Source organism: Sorghum bicolor, chromosome 8 (genome assembly GCF_000003195.3).
Source record: "Sorghum bicolor cultivar BTx623 chromosome 8, Sorghum_bicolor_NCBIv3, whole genome shotgun sequence".
Taxonomy (NCBI): domain Eukaryota; kingdom Viridiplantae; phylum Streptophyta; class Magnoliopsida; order Poales; family Poaceae; genus Sorghum; species Sorghum bicolor.
This window is the reverse complement of record NC_012877.2, coordinates 51,526,764-51,548,734: the sequence shown is the minus strand read 5'-3', so window position 1 is coordinate 51,548,734 and position 21,971 is coordinate 51,526,764. Positions and strand designations below refer to the sequence as shown.

General features: G+C 40.3%; 1 long non-coding RNA gene across 2 annotated transcripts; it reads right to left on the bottom strand.

The window, feature by feature from the left end:
* LOC110429546 lies at positions 17,890-20,329 on the bottom strand. Of its 2 annotated transcripts, XR_002446617.1 has the most exons (3): positions 19,935-20,329; positions 19,482-19,563; positions 17,890-18,923 (listed from the first exon to the last, which is right to left on the bottom strand). It is a non-coding gene; the product is annotated as an uncharacterized LOC110429546 (long non-coding RNA). The 2 variants fall into 2 exon arrangements; XR_002446616.1 differs by lacking the exon at positions 17,890-18,923 and having other exon boundaries at positions 19,214-19,563; positions 19,935-20,328.

Here is a 21,971-nt window from a genome sequence, read left to right as displayed (position 1 = left end):
TCCCATCCCGGTGCTACCACACCATATATTTTCTCTCTCATACTAGAGGGCAGAAGGCCCAACATAGTAAGGTGCCAAGGTACGGTACTTATTGTACTTTTATTTGATATCATAAACACCTACTAGTCTGAACTCTTCTGAGTGTTGTCGTGACGCTGAACCATTATAGCCTTATGGCCTGTCTTTGATGTTATGGGCTGAGGGTTCAGTTCACCTAATGGCTAAGGCTGTCTCCAACAGAAGATTTATTTGGAAACCCAAATCTAAAATGGGTGTCCAACACAATACCTATAACCTTTAACAGAGTACCCATATAGAAGACCTATTTTGGGTATCAGGCGAGGCATAACCTAAATTTGGGTATCTCTCCTCAAGACCCATTTGCAGAGAGTGTTGTCTTTTAGGAACCTTTTACCTGTAGCGCTACCCAAAGGACAAATAGGTCTTGTATTTTGGGTGATGATTGTTGGAGATAGTCTAATGAGCCATGTTTAGCTTCTGCCTCTACTGCCACAAGGTGGCGAATATGAATCCATTTGCGCAGACAGCCTTTCAAGTTTGATAGAGATGGCGGAGACCACGATTTCTAAAATAAAAAAGATGCAGACACCATGGTACCAATCTGCAACCGCGCCGGCGAGCTCCCGCTGGACTCCTTAAACAAAACAACCCCCCACACAAACACCATAGAAAACAAAACAAAAAATAACTACCATCCCTTAGATAATTAAGTCACTTCAGCATTTCTATCCACCAAGCCAAACTCATCCTTCTACCTTTCTTTGGGATAAATATAAATCTGACACTCGGTACTCATCGAGCAAAGTGCTACACGATAGTTTTATGTGCCTGCGGAATCCCACCACTAGTCATAAGAAGTATCAACACGCCATTGGATCCACGCTCGCTAGGGTCCTCCATGCATACCACCCGCTGCCCTCCCTGCTCCCATCGCGGTGTCACATAGAGTCCTACCACCCGCAAATCTATGAAGGGAAGAGGGAAGAATGAGGGAGATGATGAGAGGAAGATGGATTGAGAGAGTTGTACCCACGCCGCCACTGCCACTCACTAGTACATAGAGATATTATACTGGCGGTTCGCAACCTCTTTGTACAGGCGGATTGACGAACAGCCAGTGGCTATAGGGCTGTGGAAATAAAAGTTTCCACAGGCGGTTAACTGAGAACCGCCTGTAGAAACAGATTTCTACAGGTGGTTCAGTTATGAGATCCGCCTGTAGAAATCAATTTCTACAGGCGGTTCTTTTATGTAAACCGCCTGTAGAAATTGGATTCTACAGGCGGTTCTCATAACAGAACCGCCTGTGGTAAGATTTTCCAATTTAACCCTATTTTCCAGCAAACCCTATTTTTATAATATATATATATATATATATATATATATTATATACATTAATATTGAAACTATGTTAGGCTACAAGATTCAACCAATGCAACATGCAATATATTTATATATACCATTACTTTGTACATAAAATTATATTAATTACAAACATCACACATCAAAGTTTTTTGTTTACAGACATATGAGGTTTCACATCTGAAACCTCTGCTCTAATAACCCGATCGAGATAGCTTTAGCCTACTAGTATCTCTTAGCGCTATAAACTCAGACTTTGCTAGGACGCTGGTCGGGTCGTGATATTTCTCTTCGGTGGGAATGGCTTCTCTCAAGAGAAAAGTGCAGAGGTCCTCAACTATGTTATATAGAACAGCTTGAGTCACGCTCTTCGCCTTTTCCAACTCATGTTGCTGCAGAGGAAGTTAGAAACATCATAAATTTATAGTTCATATAACACATGCTTAGCAACAAAAAATGACACAAATAATATAAACGACTATTAGAGCAATACCTTAGAAGGGTTAGTTACATATCTTCCGGTCTCTCTCATGAACTCGCAGACGTAGAATCCACAGTGGACCGATCCGACTGGTTGCTTATGGCACTGATGTATGACAAAAAAGTGGATATTTATTAGTTGCAACATCGTCATATGCATATTATATTTATAAAAGACGGCTTGTGATATTTTGGTACGTACCGGCCATTTATAAAATAATCTCAATGGCTGCCCCGGTTCTGATGAATCACACCTTCCACCTTTGATCTTATAATACCTATAGGCCCTATAGTATCGAATACACAATCCTGAAGTTATTCTGAAACTCTTATAAAAGTAGATATTAATATTTAATGTACTCAGCTTACCGTTCCAAGTGTGTAATGAATTTTGCATAACTCGAAGGATCATAGTCTGCAGAGTCTAGGACTAGCACACGTCCTAGACTAGGATTAATGAGGAGGCAGATCCAGTGGTCCCTGAGAGAATCGAATTTATGATGCAAGTGCCCATTGAAATTACTAATACGACGATGAATACAAATTGACACTTACCCAAAGTTGTATGGGGCAACAACACATTCTCGATCTTGATACTTGAGCAATGCCAAGGCTATGTAGAGGTCGTATTTACATTCATAATCTAGTCAACTTGCATCTATTATCTTCTTACGCTCAGCGGGGTCCAAACCTTCTAAGGAGTCGTGTTTGTCTCCGATTCTGAAGTTGTACTGCTCCTCGCATATCTTCATCGGGCTCAGATACGCAACCCTTTTACTGGCAGACCTATCCGGATCTGAACCGTACCGCATCTCTTGTTGTTCAAAATTCATTCTGCAATGAGCACTTGTATGTTAGATGTTGAAAATTGATGCAACTCATGAATTATTACAAAGAGATGGTACGATTGACACTTACAATGCAAACACGGTTACCAGCTGCACGTCTAGTCTCTGCAGGTTCATCATTAGCCACATGTCCTCGAAGGTAATGATTGCCTTTGTCCACTCACTGTTGAATGCTGTTGGTGGTATAATCACATTGATCGTGTGAATGCCTACAGAAGCTGCTCTCATATACCAGTCATGCATCCTTTTTATACCAGCTGGGATCTTTTTGAGTTTGTCCCAACTAAGTAGTGGTCTGCCTGGCTCATATTTAGTAGGGACATATTTGTAATCATCCTTCTTTGGTGGCCTGATATTGACAATACGTGTTTCAAAGCTTTTCGACCCCTCCTTCTCATGCTCTGCTAAGTCAACAAGTTTTGAAGTGCGGCTCCTTGCAATTCTGGACAGAAATAGGGCCGTACCAGCGGCCTTCTTCTTTGGCTCGAACGGGGAAACCAATTTGGGGACCGAGAATTTTATTTTCTTTGGTTGCGGTGGTGTCTTATCATCATTTTTTTGTGCCGGTGGTGTGGAAGATTGCGGTGCTGAAGCATGGGGTTTAGGTGATGGTGGTGAAGCCTAGGGTTTAGGTGATGGTGGGGGAGTGGGTTTTGATGGTGGCGGGGATGGTGGTTGAGGCATTATTGGTGATGGTGGTGGTGGGGATTGTGGATGCAAGATTGGAGAGGTTGGTGGAGTGGGAAGAGATGTGGGATGGGACGACTCCTGAGTCTACGACACTTCTCGGGGTGATGGTTCTGGTACCTGAGACAGCAGGACGTCCCGTCGAGGCCAAAGAATAAAATTCTTGATAGCTTGTCCCAGTTTCTCAATGCCCTCGGGATTGGGAATGTCTAGCATGTCGTCCTCATATCCTTGGACAACTGTCAACACTTCCACCCTGCAGTAGTCCTCAGGGATCTCACTACCATGGAATTGATGCCCCGGGATCGCAAGTCCTGTGGCTACTTCCCTTGTACGGTTATTGTTAAAACCATACCTTATGACTAGGGAGCAAGGCACAGGACTATCGATATCATCAACTGGATAGCGGACCTTGTCTTCGGTAGAGGCAATACTACTCGGGACGACCGGAGCTTGTTCTGTTGTTGTCGGGGCGACGACTAGCTGCATTTGAGGAGGCTGCTGGCCACTTAATTGGCTAGACATTGCGGTCGCCAATCACTGCATCAACTCAGGAGGAGGATTGGAGAGGATTTTAGACATCACCTCTTCGACTTCTCTCTTAGCCTCCTCCTTAAAATAATTAGACATTTCTGCCTTGTAGCGATCTCGTTTCCTATACATTGCTTCCCACTCTGGTCCGAATCCTTCTTTCCATCATTCTTTTGATGAGATGCCTCGTACACGACCAGGATGCTCTGGGTTACCCAGAGCAACAGTAAGGACATCTTTCTCCCTTTGGGGCTTAAATTCGCCCGCTTTCTGCTTAGCTGCCACAGCGAAAATATTCTTCGCTGCCTCTTCGACCATTGGGTCAGAAAATGATAAGCCAGACTTGGCTTCCTTTGCCGGTACACGAGCACGAATCCACCTCGAGCCCCTGCGACCAAGTTGGTCAGGAAGCGCTGGCAGACCCTTAGCCCTCTGCGCTTCATCCTCTTGCTCCCATTGGGCAAGCTTGCGCTGGTAACCACCTGTGCCTAGGTGATGGTGGTACTTGTTCCTTTTTGCGAGCTCGGATTTAGATTCGCTCAAAGATTTGAACTCCTCGGTACTCCTCTACTCTAAAAACACCGCCCATTGACCAGCAGTGATTTTATACCTTTTTGTCGGGTCCAACCCTTTCTTTGCCCACTTAGAATTCAACTCGGACTTGTAATTCCTAAACATGATTCCCCACTGCTTCAATGTGTACTCCTTTACTAGGTCTTCTGAACCCTGAGGTAAAACAAACCTTGTAAGCAGCTTGTCCCACATTCTTGTGATTTTATTTTGGTCCACTTTTGCCCACTCCCTGACTGTGATGTCAAGATGTCCCTAACTAAGAATCCAAGTGCGTTACGCCACTTAGGTAAGGCCTCTGGAGGAGCTAGGGGTTGTCCTGTCGGGCTCATATCTGTAATTCTAAATGTGACTTTTGGAAACTGATTCAATCCTCTGTCACCTCGTTTCCTTTTCCTATCATCAGTCTTCTCGGTGGTCTTCTCGGTGGTTGTCTCTGTCGTCGGTTCGGGTGCACCTTCATGTGTGAATTCTTCCTGGGATATGAAAGGTCCTAATATGGCTAGAGGGGGGTGAATAGCCTATTTAAAAAATCTACAAACTCACTAGAGCAAAAGGTTAGTAAATAACAAAGCGAGGCTTTTTGCTCTAGCTCTAAAGGGGTGTTTGCAAGCCGCCTACCCAACAATTCTAGTTGCTAAGATCTCTATGCACACAAGAACTAAGTCTCTACAAGTTACACTAGAGAACTAAGCTACACAAGTCAAAGTAAGCAAATAAACTAGTTACACTAGTTTGCGGTAAATAAAGATAAGATGAGATATTTATACCGCCGTGTAGGGGATGAACCAATCACCAATATAAACAATCAAGCACCGGGAGAATGCCAATCAAACACAATTGAGACACCAATTTTTCTCCCGAGGTTCACGTGCTTGCCGGCACGCTACGTCCCCGTTGTGTCGACCAACACTTGGTGGTTCGGTGGCTAAGAGGTGTAGCACGAACCTCGTCCTCACTAGGACACCACAAGAACCCACCCACAAGTGAGGTAACTCAATGACACGAGCAATCCACTAGAGTTACCTTTCGGCTCTCCGCCGGGGAAGGTACAAGACCCCTCACAATCACCGGGAGATGGCCACGAACAATCACCAACTCGTGCCAAAGCTCCTCCGCTGCTCCAAGCCGTCTAGGTGGCGGCAACCACCAAGAGTAACAAGAAAACCGCAGCTAAAACGATCCCCAAGTGCCACTAGATGCAATCACTCAAGCAAATGCACTTGGAATCACTCTCAATCTCACAAAGATGTTTAATCTATGAAGGAGATGAGTGAGAGGTGTTTGCTTAGGCTCACAAGGATGTCAAGTATGTTAGAATGCCAAGAGAGTGAGCCCCAAGCCGGCCAACAACTATTTATAGACCCCTCAAACAAATAGAGCCGTTGGCTCTTTCACTGGGCGAAAAACGGGGTCACCGGACGCTCTTAAAGGGGCACCGGACGCTCAACACCAGCGTCCGGTGCTCCAACGTCAGCCGCGTGTCAGAGTCTAACGGTAACCTGCAGAGCACCGGACGCTGAGCAGGTTGGCACCGGTCGCGTCCGGTGCACACCGGACCCGTGCGCAGAGAGCTCCGCAAACTCGCAGGGTCACCGGACGCACCCAGAGCGTCCGGTGCTCACCGGACTCACACCCAGAGAGTTTTGCAAAACGCGCGGACACCGGACTCAGACCACCGGACGCTCCAGCTTGCGTCCGGTGCCTAACCCTAGCTGAGCCAGGCAGCCTGCACACCGGACGCTCAGACATAGCGTCCGGTGCCTCTAAGCCAGCGTCCGGTGAGTGTTCCTCAGCGAAAAACACTTCCGCGACTTCTCCAAATTTCCCACCGGCGCAATAGAAAATATGCACTTCATTTTCTCGAAAAGCGCCGAACCCATCCTCTCTCTACTCTTCAAACTCCACCTCCTTCTCAAAGTGTGCCAACACCACAACGTGTGTACCAACAAATGCACGTGTGTTAGCATTTTCACAAACATTTTCTTTGAAGGAGTTAAGTTAACTCACTAGGTTCTAAATGCATGCACATGAACAAAGACACCTAGTGGCACTTGATAACCGCTTAGCCAAAGAATTCCCCTCTTTATAGTACGGCTATCTATCCTAAATGTGATCACACCCTCTATGGTGTCTTGATCACCAAAACCAAAACCCTAAGCAATACCTTTGCCTTGAACTCCATAGGGTTTTGTTTTTCTCTTTCTTCTTTTCCAAGTTGAGCACTTGATCATCTTGTGGTCATCACCATCATCACCATGATCATCACTTGCTCCATCACTTGGCATGTACCAACCTCATTATGTCTACACACACTTAGCATAGAGGTTAGTACTAGGGTTTCATCAATTATCCAAAACCAAACTAGGGCTTTCAGGATAGGATCTCTTTCAGCTCATGAAACTGAGATAACACCTCCTGTTCATGTTAAAAGTTAAACACATAAATCATTCTTGTACATATACTGAGGGAAATAAAAGTTAGAAAGATTTAATTATGGATGAGTAATTCATCACCTCATCTACTTCTGGAATGTAATCAGGGTCACGTTCTAATTCACGACGAGCGTTCCTCTCTATGCGAGGATCTGGAATGTCGCTAGGGGAGGTCTCGTACGAAGGACTTGATTCACGTTCTTTTGCATTCTCTGTGTGGTCCGACCCTTGCGCTTGCTCGGTGCTGTGTGATACTTGCACCTTCTCTGTGTGGTCCGAACCTTTTGCCAGTGCTTGGTCGATGCGGGCAGACCCTAACGCTTGGTTTGGGGTTGGAGAAGTCATCGTGATAATCTATTCAAATAATTACTTAGCATTATAAATAATGTATATACATAGACACTTAAACTAAAAGCAAATATAAAGTTTATTAATTGTTTATTATTTTTACACATAAATAAATATATGCAATTTACATATATATATATATAATTGCATTATAAATAATTGGATTATAAAAAAGAAATAATAACTACTTAGCTTATGCTATAATGTATATACATAGACACTTAAACTAAAAGCAAATATGAATTGCATTGTAAATAATGTATATACAATTAATAATTTTAAGAAAAATAAAACATCATATACATCAAATAAGAAAAATAAAAAATAATTATTTAGGATATGCATAATGTATATTTATCTAGGACAATTAACAATTAATAATTATTTAGGACAATTAATAATTATTTAGGACAATTAATAATTTTAAGAAAAATAAAACATCATATACATTTATCTAGGACAATTAATAATTAATAATTACTTAGGACAATTAATAATTATTTAGGACAATTAATAATTATTTAGGACAATTAATAATTAATAATACATCATATATATTTACTTAGAACAATTAATAATTATTTAGGACAATTATACATCATATACATCAAATAAGAAAAATAAAAAATAATTATTTAGGATATGCATAATGTATATAAGAAAATTAAAACATCATATACATTTATTTAGGACAATTAATAATTATTTAGGACAATTACTAATTTTAAGAAAAATAAAACATTATATACATTTATCTAGGACAATTAATAATTAATAATTATTTATGACAATTAGTAAGTATTTAGGACAATTAATAATTAATAATACATCATATATATATTTATTTAGAACAATTAATAATTATTTATAACAATTATACATCATATACATCAAATAAGAAAAAAAAAAAAAAAAAAAAACAATGGCCGCTGGTGGGCCGACCCAGCTGGGCTGACGGCCCACCAGCCCCTGCCCATCCCCCTCCCTCTCACCCTCACCCTCTGCACTGCCGCAAGGCCGCCGCCACCGCCGCCGCCGCCGCCTCGGGTGACCACCCCGACGCCCTGGCCGCCTCGACTCCCCCCGCCTCCCAGCGCCGCCTCGACTCCCCCACGGCGGCCGCACTGGCCGCGTCGCCGCTGCCGAGCTGCGCCCGCCGCGCGCGCTCTCTGCCTCCGCCGCCGAGCTCCCGCATTAGCCGGCGCGCGAAGCCGCCCTCGCCGCAGCCGCACGCGCACCCACTCCCACGTCGCAGCCGGGAGCTTACCTCGAAGAGAAGATGCCGGCGAGAAGGAGAAGGAGAAGGTCGCCGGCGATGGGAAATTTGGGCAGCCTAGCGGCGTGTTTGAATAGAGACTGACGCCTTTGGAGAATTAGAAAATTTTAGGTCTGCGCGCAGAGTATATATGGCCTCGATTTCTACAGGCGGTGGTCAATGCCAACCGCCTGTAGAAATTCATTTCTACAGGCGGTTGGCATTGACCAACGCCTGTAGAAATGCCTCTACACAGGCGGTGTTGAATACCACCCGCCTGTACAAAGTTTTTTGTAATTTTTATTATTATTATTATTGTTTTCTATATTTTTTGTTACTATTTTTTATTGCATATTGATATTATAATATAATAATATTTTAACATAATTATTTCTATATTCTATATTGGTAACATAATTATATTGTTTATATATTATTTGTATAATGATATTATAATATAATTATATTGTTTCACACCTATATATTATTTTTATATTATTTTAAATTTCAAATGCATATTGCATATTGTATGAAAGGTAGAGCTTGATGAGCTCTAACTCCTCTCTATCCAAAACTTTTTCATTTGAGGACTTTTAGTGCCTAGTTGGACCTAGTTTGACCTAGTCAAAATTTGAAATTTCACATTTCCACAGCTACACACACGTTTTCGAAACACGAGACGTCCCCAACTCGAAAGGTCATGAATACAAAGTTTGTTCCACTCATCAAGATATACATTTCATACATAGGACATTTTTGCATTTGACAAAGCGTTTCAAAAGTGTAGTTCTAAATCCACAAGTCTCACATATAGTTTCATAAAGTTTGTGTCACATTCAACACTTTGTGACTAGAGTTTACCAATCCTTTCCCATATGCTAAAATATCCTATGTATGGAATGTGTATCTTGAGGAGCTCTAACACCCATGTATTCAAAAGTTTTTCATTTGAGGTCATTTAGTGCCTAGTTTGACCTAGTTTGACCAAGTCAAATCTTGGATTTTTTCTGAAAAGTCACTTTGACCGGACCCTTGGTAGCCTCAGATACAAAAGTCATGAATACAATGTTTGTCCAGCTCATCAAGATACACATTGTGTGTAAGGGTCAACTTTTCATTGGAGAGAGTTTGGACCACTCAAAATTTGAAATTTCACATTTCCACAGCTACACACACGTTTTCGAAACCCGAGACGTCCCCAACTCAAAAAGTCATGAATACAAAGTTTGTTCCACTCATCAAGATATACATTTCATAAATAGGACATTTTTGCATTTGACAAAGCGTTTACATGATGAATCACAGATACAATCTAGGCCGCTACTATTCTTCCTTGTCCATCAGGGCACACCCATGGCAAAGAACTCTGTGGGATGCTTCGCTCAATATTTTTTATCTTCATAGGATGGTCCACAAAGAGGGACATATCACTGAACTGGTTAAAATCCTCCAGATCCGATACACCATCAACTCCAACTGCTTGTTGCTTTCCTGGAAAAACTACATGCTTCGGTTTGTCGGTACTTTTCTTCTCATTCTTAGAAAGGATCTGCTCAGCATAGAAAACCTGTGCAGCACGATTAGCAAGGATCCATGGGTCATCTTTATATCCCACCTTACTTAGATCAAGAACTCTGGCCCCATAATTATCCACTGTGACATGTTTATCTTCAACCCATTGACATCGAAACACAGGGATCTGAAATGTACCATAGTCTAGTTCCCATATGTCCTCGATGAAGCCAAAGTATGTAATAATATCACCAGTTTTGTCATCTACGGCCTCGCATCGAACACCACTATTTTGTGTCATGCTCTTTTGGTCCTTAGACTTGGTATGAAATGTGAATCCACTTATGTCATAGGTTTGCCATGTTATGACTTGGCGTGATGGTCCAGATGCCAAAGCCTTGATGGTTTGTTTCTCAATTGTTTCCCCATATGGAATGTCCTGCTCCCTTAGCCATGTGTACAACTGTTTCTTGTGTTCCTTCATTACCCAATCCTCTGTTTGCCTAGGATTATGTTCTCGAAGCTCATCCATGTGTTGTTCAATCAAATGCTCCATTATCGAGAGCTGATGTAAGATGCTGTGATGTGCCTCAAGTATTGTATTATAATCTGGTGGGATGAATGATTTTCGTCCAATCCTCCCACATCCATGTAGCCTACCCTCATGTCTTGACGGAGGCAAACCTATTACAACCTGGTCTTTTAGGACATTATTGCAGAATGGTCCACCGGACTCAATCGCCTCTTCGGTACAATACCCCTCTATCATGGACGCCTCGGGACGAGCACGAGTTGATATATAGCCATTTAGTATTGACATAAAACGCTCGTAAGTCCACATTTCATGCAGGTACATGGGACCCAGTGCCTGTATTTGTGGAACCAAGTGCACCACAAGGTGCACCATGATATCAAAGAATGATGGGGGGAAACACATCTCAAACTATGACACTGTTTCCACTGCGAATTCCTGAAGGGATTCTAACTCATCACGGTCAATTACCTTTTGTGTGATCTTGTTGAAAAAGTAGCACAATCGTGTGACTGCCATCTTTAAGAATACTGGATTTATAGCCCTTATTGCAATAGGGAGGAAAGTAGTCAGCATGACATGACAATCATGTGAGTTGTAGTTGGTGAGTGTTAGGTCTTTCATTGACACAAAACTCCGTATGCTAGAGCAGAATCCAGATGGGACTTTCAATTTCTTCAACCACTCACACATCGTGTTGAGGTTGTAGCTTGCTGCTGGGAGATGGTACTTCCCATTTTCTTGAAGAACAGGGTGAAGCTCTTTTTTTATGCCTAACTGCACCATGTCAAAGCGTGAATTGAGTCCTTCCTTTGTCTTGGTCTTGATGTCTAGCAATGTGCCAATTAGACTTTCGAACACATTCTTCTGGACGTGCATACCATCGATCGCGTGTCGTACATCCAAGTCTTTCCAGTATGGCAAATACTCGAAGAAAATGGACTTCTTCTTGAATGTTGCCCCTGGAGTTGATTTGACATCCTTTCTTAATTTTCCATCCTTTGTCTTCTTTCCAAACACAAATTTAATGTTGCTGACTATTTTGAAAACTCTATGGCCTCTGCTATTACCTAGTGGTGCATCTGAGTTCCTTTCATCATTATTGTCAAAGTACTTATCCATCTTTTTCAGGCGGTACTTGTGTCCTTTCGATAAGAAGCGTCTGTGCCTCATGTACACTATCTTCTTAGATGCATTAAGGGACACGTAATGGGTTCCATCTATGCACACCACGCAACCAACCTTTCCCTTGAATTGCCCTGATAAAATAAAGAGAGCAGGGTAATCGTTGATAGTAACAAAAATAATTGCTCTTAGCGTGAATGAATCTTTGCGATACTCGTCCAACATTTGAACACCTTTTTCCCATAACATTTTCATTTCCTCCATCAATGGCTCCAGGAAAACATCCATGTCAACTCCAGGTTGAACTGGTCCAGAGATAAGTAAGGTTAGCAAAAGGTATTTTCGCTTCTGCATCAACCATGGAGGGAGGTTGTAGATGGTGAGAATCACCGGCCATGTGCTATGCTTGCTGCTCCTCTCAGCAAATGGATTCATTCCATCTGTACACAGTGCGAACCTAACATTCCTTGGTTCGCTGGCAAAGTCTCGGTGGTTGTCATTGAAATCTTGCCACTGCTTTCCATCGGCTGGATGGCGAAGCTTGCCATCATTTTTGTGCTCATCATAAGCATGCCAACTCATAAGTTTTGCATCCTCAGGGTTAGCAAACAAACTCCTCAGTCGATCTACCACTGGAAGGTACCACATCACTAAAGCAGGAATCTTTTTCTTCGCATAATAGTCAACCTCTTCTTTATCTTTGCTCATGGGTTTTGAACTCTGTTGGGTGTTCTTTTGGGGCTTCTTTCACTTCTTCCCTGCTTTACACATGGAGGCAGCACAATCCTCTCGATAGTCTTTGTTTGTCTTGTACCGACTTGCACCACACTTTGGACAACTATCCAAGTCCTTGTAATCATCACCTCGGTACAGGATACAATGATTTCTACACGCATGGATCTTCTCGACACCCATAGTCAGCGGACTGATCAGCTTCTTTGCATAGTACGTGTTAGCAGAAACTTTGTTCTCCTTTGGAAGCATATCGCCGATAATACTTAAGAACGCATCGAATCCAGCATCGGACAAACCATACCTGGCTTTTGCCATCAACAGTTTTAGCACAGCTCGTAACGTTGTGTACTCTTTGGTACAACCTTTAGACTCATCATACAAAGGCTCTTCTGCTGCCTTCTTCAAGGCCTCCATCCCTTTCATTAATAACATTGAAGGTTCAGTATGACGACGCAACATTGCCTCCAAGAATTCAGCATCTTCTGCAGCCGTATCATTTGGTAAGACATGAGTTCTTGCACCATCATTTCCCCCAGCAGATCCACCAGCGGTAACATTTGGCACAACATGTTCACTCTGGGGTGTGTCGTGGAAAAACTGATCAGCAGGCATGCCTAGACCATCGGTGTCGATGTGTGCTGAGTCCCCAACTGTATAAGGCGCTGAGCTATCCTCTCCATGCTTTGTCCAAATCAAGTAATCCTTCATAAATCCTCGACAGACTAGATGAGAAATGATTACTTCAGTATCTTCAAATAGAAGAATATTTCTGCAGTCGTAGCATGGACAATATATATGCTTCGTCTTTGTTCTCAAAGCATGGTTCTTAGCGGCATCAACAAACCTATGCACCTCAGGTATATATGATGGATCTAGTCTTGATAAGTTATACATCCATAAGGACCTCTCCATCATGGCCTGTTGAAAAGTTAGTAAATTAATTGAAATATTGTCTACGAATATTTGTTATTAAAAATAAAAGAAGACCTAACAATTAAATCAAATTGAAAAAGGAATCATGGAAATGGTGAGAGGAGAGGCAACATCTTATACAAGAGGGCACAAAAATACTTATCGCGTAATTAAATCAAATTTACATAAAAAATAACATCCTAAACAATATAATTTAAAAAACTAAAAAGAAAACTTACCTTTCTTAGCCACCTCCACCTCCTTCCAAGAAATGAAGATCAAAACCTCAAACCTTGTATTTTGACCTGTTGAAAAGTTAGTAAATTAATTGAAATATTGTCTACGAATATCTGTCATCAAAAATAAAAGAACACCTAACAATTAAATCAAATTGAAAAAGTAAAACAAGTATCAAAAATAAAGACAAAACCATAAATATATATCTTTATATCACTAAAATAAATTTGACAAGGTACAAAAACACTGTTGATTGAAACTAAATATATTATATCACTAAAAAATTTGAGAAGGAAACATGAAAATGGTGAGAGGAGAGGCAACATATGAAGCAACCTCATATATAAAAAATGCTTATCGCGTAATTAAATCAAATTTACATAAAAAATAACATCCTAAACCATATAATTTAAAAAACTAAAAAGAAAACTTATCTTTCTCTCCCAAGCATGGAAACACCATTCATGGAAACCACTACATATATATTTTTTGGATTCACAAATTAGAGAAGTAAACATAAAAAACAAGATAGGAGAGACATCATATATCCATCTTAAGCAACTTTATTTGAGCAAAATAGACCATACCTAGCTATTCTACTCTCTCTCTCTCTCATGGTGAAACCCTAGATCCAAAAAGTAGCTCAAATTGAGCAAGAGAGCACAAAAATGAGACATTAGAGGCATCAACTAACCTTTCTTAGCCACCTCCTTCCAAGAAATGAAGATCAAAACCTCCCCCCTTGTATTTTGGAAAAACTGGACCTCCAAGATGTGCTCCAATGGAATGTGGCTGCTACCTATAGTTCTGCCCGAGGAGGAAGAAGGGGTTCTGGGATATTTATAGGAAGATAAATCACAGGCGGTTCAGTTATGTGAACCGCCTGTGTAAATCCATTAACACAGGCGGTTCACATAACTGAACCGCCTGTGTAAATGATGCATTTACACAGGCGGTTTTGTTACAATAACCGCCTGTACTGAGCCTTTTATACAAGCGGTTTTCAATTCTAGCCGTACAAATTTTCAACACGGGCGCATTATAACTAAAACCGCCTGTAGAAATGTTTTACCCCCGCCGGCTTAGAACCTCTATGTACTAGTGACTCTCTACTAGATCTAGTTGCCGTCCACCGGATCTAGCCGTCATCCACTAGATCTTCCCACTTGACACTGGATTCCATCACATCCATCCCACCACAACACTGCTCCTTCCACATGCGGGTGAGTGCACCTAGCCTCGTGCACCCCCGCGTGCCATGTGCCGTGTGCCACCGAGAGAGAGAGCCAAGCACGAGTGGTGAGAGAGAGGGATTCGTGAGTGCTTCTCTAGGAGAGGGAGTCACAAACATGAGAGAGAGGGAGTCACCGAGAGAGAGGGAGTCATGGGCGCGAGTGCTTAGTTAGGGTTTGGAGTGATGGGCGTGAGTGCTTAGGGAGTCATCGAGGGAGAGGGAGGGAGAGAGAGAGAGAGAGAGCCAAGAGTAGGGAGTTACAGTGGCTAGGTTGTGATAAAAAGGGAGTTGCAATTATATAGTTAGGGTTTGGAGTGCGCTATTGAGTGGCCTCGGGTCTTTTTACCGAGGTGGGCCTTCTAAGGGGTCTGCCGCAATAAATGGATACATTTTTGGAGGTAATTATTATTGGACTACCTGAGTAAACTGATTTTACGAGACAAACAATCTTGATCGTCTCCATAAATAAAATGTCTACCTTCGTAAATCCATTTTGCGAGATGATTAATTATGATCACCTTCGTAAATGAAAACACTAGCCTTAAAAATCCTCAGGCATTTTATGAGATGGTTTAATCTTGTGACCGCCTCCAATAATGTTTGGATGGCTAGAGCTCGAATGCGACAATTTAATCTAGAGGTGAACTCATTCACAAGAGATTATTTTCACAGTTTTGAGAATAGATTGCTACCTAGTGATGCTATCATGCTTGGAACATTAGAGATGATCATGAAGTATAGGGAGAGAGGTGTGGAGGCAGAGGGGGCCAGCAAGATGTCCAAGTCAAATGCTGCCTTGGCTTATAGGAGCAGCCTGTAGTAAAATGGATGCCCAGGACGCATACAAACTCTATTTCTGAGGATCTACCTATGCATAGAAAGATAATTTCATAAAGTAACTAATAGAGTCGGTTTCACAATAAAATTCCTCTAGAGTCAATGTTAATTGTTGAACAAGGCAGCATCCAAAATCTACTAGGATGTTGTGACACTGTCTTCTAGTCGATTGAGTCATGTATCTTTTTTGAGCCCATTAGGGGGCGTGTCTAGGGGTTATGCATGCCCTTAGAATAAAATATTATATTGAGTCATCATCGCTTAAGTTATGGTTTGGTTTGCTATAGATCAATCGATCTTCGAACAATCATGATCTGTTGTGAAAACCAAACTTCTAGTGCTTAATCATACATCTGTAATTTGTCATTTCACTGAGTTGCTTTCTTTCTAGTTCTTGCTTGTGTTCTTCGTTTCACATGCACATATTAACCTTGTCATCAAGGTCAACCAGACTGTGGTATGATTTATAGCAAGAGAAGACACAATGGTAAGGTTGCAGGGTTTAGGTGCCTTTGATTTGAAGCCAAATCGATGTGTCTCTATTCAACCAAAACAGTAGTTATCTCCACCTGATAGAAGATGGGCAACCCTGTCCCATCATCAAATCCAATTGAAGTATATGATATATAGTTATAACAATTAGGACCGTCTTAACCATAATTAGGGGACTGACTCTTGTCATAAGGGAGGCTATCTAACCAAGAAGACAATCTACCACTTTATCAATCAAATGGAGCAGCTCAATTTTTGTAGGTTTTCTAATTGTACTTTTTTGAGAAGATTCTAATTGTAAGTGGAAGACCAAGATATGTGCAAGGGAAGTCCATAATTGCACAGTCCAACACTAATATATATATATATATATATATATATATATATATATATATATATATATATATATATATATATATATATATATATATATATATATATATATATATATATATATATATATATATATATATATATATATATATATATATATATATATATATATATATATATATATATATATATATATATATATATATATATATATATATATATATATATATATATATATATATATATATATATATATATATATATATATATATATATATATATATATATATATATATATATATAGGGAGAGTATATTCAGTAGGTAGCTACAAAATAAGTTATTCTATAGCCACTTCCATTTACTATAATTTTATATACTAATTTACGATAATATGTATACATATTTATCATAATTGGGTTACTATAACACATGGGGATATTTACTGTAACATTATAGCAAATCACTTAGTAAGAAGTTACTATAACCTCATAAATTAACATAATTATTATTGTAGGGTGAGTTTTTTCTACACGTACGTGTATATACTCCGACGTGAGATTTATGCACGCTCGGGCCAGTTCCGCTGCGGGGTGCGAACGTACGTAACTGAGATATCGGTATGAAACGGAGACCTCGGGGGTGCCGGCCGTTAGCTCTCCTAATGGTTTGGATAGGATCACAGAGTATATGTAGCCCGAACTTTTTTTTCCTTTTTTTTAGCACGAACTGTGGCGATGGTTGCGTTTTAAACATTGAGTATGTCAATCGTGGCTTACCAAATATTCTTATATTATTCTATCTTTATTTTTAGTATATTGCGTAAGTGATGGTATACGCATATACTTGTCGCCTATGCATTATGGAGTATCTGTATATATTTTTAGTATAGAGTATCGCACATACTTTTTAGAATAGACTATTATACATACTTTTTTATAATAGAGTATCACTTCATGCTTTTTGAAATAGATTATTTTGCACGTACTTTTGCAATGGAGTATCCATACATACGCCAAGACTATGCGTGCATACCAGAGTTTGCTAAAAGTTGCCAAAACCACAAAAAACAGCCTCCAACAAGTTGGTAAAACTACTTGGCAATTTTGTGAGCTTGGCAAAATTCCCCCTTCACTTGGCAAATATGCCAAGTCCTCCATCACTTGGCATCACGTGTATCCCAATTTGCCAACTAGTTTTGCCAACTTGTTGGAGGCTCAATTTTGTGATTTTGGCAAAAATCTTAGAATGTCAAGTTCTTTTGCCAAGCCCAAATAGCAAACTGTTGGAGAAGATCTCTTTTTTCACTTGTCATTTGGTTTTGAGACTTGGCAAAACTATAAATTTGCCAAGTGAGTTTTAGCAAACTGTTGGAGTTGCTCGTGGAATCTAAAACATAAGCAAGAGTATCAATACAGTACATCTTAATTAGGAACTATATGTATGTACAATCTTTACAAAATGAGTATATATATACAAGAATATAAGGAAGTATTAATACATACTCATCGGCAGAAACTAATACCGATAATAATAATATTCTATGATTACAGCAATGTTGTGGTCTCACGGTGTGGCCTCTGTTTGATGAGTTGGTCCGCGTTCATGATCTTATAATGCATTAGGCCATCTTGACTTGTCATTGTCGAGACATCTTGATAATTAATTTTAGCACCAAGCAAGCACAACTAATAGAACTAGAATGTAGAGATGGATGCTTGTAGCAGTCACCACATCAAGTATGGAATATACATACTGGAGTCTGAAAAAGGATAAAATGATATTAAATGTTAAAAAGTATAGTGATACTCCAATATGATCTAAGAAGGGGACCAAGCACAACGAAATCACACATCACCATTAGATTGGCCACATCATACCTGCAGAAAGAAAAAAATATTACGAGATCAATTTAGATTACTTATGAAAATACAGATCAACTGAGCTTTGACAAAGGCAGAGGCTGCTTTACTATATTGATCCTTCCACCTGAAAGTCAAAGTTAAACTTGCAGTTATTTTGCTAGTATCTAGAGAAACTGTAATCCAACAACTTATGATCCAATACTCTTGCCTGGAAAATGTATCCTTTGCTACTCTATTTAAAAACAAAATATGTGTAGTATACTCTAGTCTAACAATGTATATAGAAACACTTCTAGCTGAAAAAGAAAGAAAGTAATATGATGCATATAGTTTTGTGAGGGTTTAGAAGAGAGAGAGTATGTATGTATTCAAGATATTTTATCTAGGCATGAAAAACAGTACATACATATGTGCGAGTATTTATGCATACTTCTAGACAGAGTATGTGACATAGCATAGAGAAGTCAAGACGATCTTTCTAGTGGTACGAGATCAAATTAGATTACTTATAAAAATGCAGATCAACTGAGCTTTGACAAAAGTAGAGGCTGTGTCACTATATTGATCCTTCCATCTGAAAGTCAAAGTTAAACCTGTAGTTATTTTGCTAGTATCCAGAGAAACTATAATCCGACAACTAATGAGTAAATAATACTCTTGCCTGAAAAATGTATATATTGCTACTCTATCTGAAAACAAAATGTATCTAGTATATTGTAATCTAACAATGTATCTAGTAACACTTCCAGCAGAAAAATAAAGTAGTATGATATATATATATATATATATATATATATATATATATATATATATATATATATATATATATATATATAGTTTTGTGAGATTTTACAAGAGAGTATGTATGTATACAAGAATTTTTATTTAGGCATGGAAAGTAGTACATATGTGCGAGTATTTATGCATACTTCTGGCTAGACAAGGAGTATGTGTACATACCATAGAGAAGTTAAGATCTTTCTAGTGGTACACAGCTTTCCAATACATATAGAGAGAGTAGTCTTAGAAAAGAGTAGTACACCAGTTTTTTTATTTTTTACATGGTAAATTTACATACATCATATGTGGGAGTACGTACACATACTTGCAATCAAGGAGTATGTGTACATACCATAAAAATTAAAATAAGATCATACTAGTGGTACGCAGACTTCTGATCCGAATAAAAGAGTATTGGCTGGTACTATCATCATCTGAAAAAACGTGAAAATAGTATTATAATTGCATTCCTGCTGGTCTTTTCCTGGTAGTGTCACAGATAATAAATTATTCTATGATTTAGAAAATGAGAGTATATTCCTGATTAGGAAGGAAGTAATCAGAGCATATATGGTAATTAATATACTATGTCATTTTGATGCAGATCTGATTTTCACTTGGTTCATGTGAGCGGCGCCGGAATGAGGAGATTGTGGCACCAAGCAGATCACGGCAACTACATAATGATGCTATCAACTATCCAGAAACCCATCAAGATAAAAGGGATCTAGCAGCAATAAGATCAATTTAATCAACTGTCTCTGGATCTGCAAGCTGCAATCAAATTATATTAGAATAAACATACCTGGATTCCACGGCATGAGTACAGGCTTGAGGCATGAAAAAGAGCCGGCAAAGGGAGAAGAGCCGCCGCCAGCCGAAGGACGGATCCCGCCATCACCTCCATGAACGGGAGTAAGAGAAGGGGCTTTGTGGCTAGATCCACTAGCCGAGGGGACCGTCACGACCATTGAAGAGGAGAGCCTGAAGGTCGAGAGGAGGAAGGGAAGACGAGGCGATGGCAGCGGCGGCGGCGGCGGCAGAGGGTCTCAGGCTGGAGATAGAGGACGCCACTGATTTAACGGGTAGGGATATGTGCTACTACACCCGCTAAGCCAAATCACGAACGGGTGAAACTTTCGTAGATGAGAAAGAACACCGTCATCGGACCGTTTGATTGTTCACGCGGGGTACTGCCTCGATGCCTGCCCGCGTGCGTATATTATCGGTGCGAGTAGCTACACGTCGGTGTAGAAAGGAATTTTCATATATATATATATATATATATATGCTGAAACGTTGAAGGCTACTTTGCCGAGTGCCTGTCATTAGGCAAAGATTTGACGTCATCTAATTTTTTCTTTGTCGAGTGCAACACTCGGCAATTTTTTTTGAAAAAAACTCTTTGCCGAGTGCCATAGCTCCGACACTCCGCAAAGAAATATGTTTTTTTTAAAAAAAAAACCTCTTTGTCTAGTGTCGTAACAACGACACTCGACAAAACGTTTTTTTTTTTATTTTTTAAGCGTGTTTTTTTTAAATTTTCTTTGCCAAGTGCAATGGTCCTCTAAAATTTCTTCTTTTTTTACTTTTCCATTTAAACAACAATGCATATATATAATCAATCACAAACCATATTTATATATTACAAACAACTAAATTTGTTCAAAATCCATAATTTATTACAAACCACAAGTTCACAAGTTCGATACATAGAAACTACTCCACAGGTGGCTCACGGCGACTGCGTCCCATCATGCGATCCTGGCAACGGTCTAGGTGCGGATGACCCGACTTGCGATGCTGGCCACCCTCCGACCTAGTTCAATGCCGCCCCCGATGTCTACTGCACAAACAAGAAGTGGCGAGTCGGTGTAGTGGTGAGTCAGTGTTGTGCAGGCAGGACCGCAGTGCCGATGATGACGATCAGGGTCGCCAAGGTGCTTTGGGTCCCCTCCGACAGGTCCTGCTCTTCAAAACAAGAAAAACAACATTATAAGTAGAAATTTTTGGTAGAACCTCACGGAGAGATTTCTAAAACCTCCAAGAAAAAGCATCGGCATGAAGCCTCGACAAGTTTCATGATTTTCGATTTTTTTTTGGATTTTATATAATTTGAAAACAATTTTCCCGCAGGCACCTTGTCATGTTATGTCAATAAGATGCTTGACATTTCGTGCGAGTTCCTAGACACGGCCTCAACATACACCAAACATCATGAATATAATTTTTTTTTGACTAAATTCAATTATTTCATGCACCTGTAGTTCAAATATGAAATATTCCATAAAATTCAACGAAAAAAAACTAACAAAATATAGCGAATAATTCAAAATTGTCCTAAATTTGAACATGGAGTTTTAAATAATATGGGAAGTTCTCAAAAAAAAACAAAAAAAATATTTTGCTGAGTGGATAAAGAGGGTCATTGCCGAGTGCCAAGTAGTGGCACTCGGCAAAGCTAGCCTCTTTGCCGAGTGCCGGAGCCTGACACTCGACAAAGACCCTCTTTGCCGAGTGCCACGACCTACACTCAGCAAAGATTTTTTTAAAATCTGACAGTGTGGGCGAGCTCGACCATCAAGTGGATTTTTTTTGCTGAGTGCCACTTCTTTGTCAAGTGTTGCACTCAGTAAAGTGAGATTTTGCCGAATGTAGAGCTTTGCCAAGTGCTAGGCTCTCTGTGCCACTCGGCAAAGCCACTCTTTGCGGAGTGCCACGCGGCTCAACACTTGGAAAAAAATGGCTTTGCTGAGTGCTTGATTTTTGGCACTCAGCAAAGCTTCTGGCACTCGGCAAATCCGCCTTCTCCCATAGTGTTTAGCCATTCAGCCTATGATGA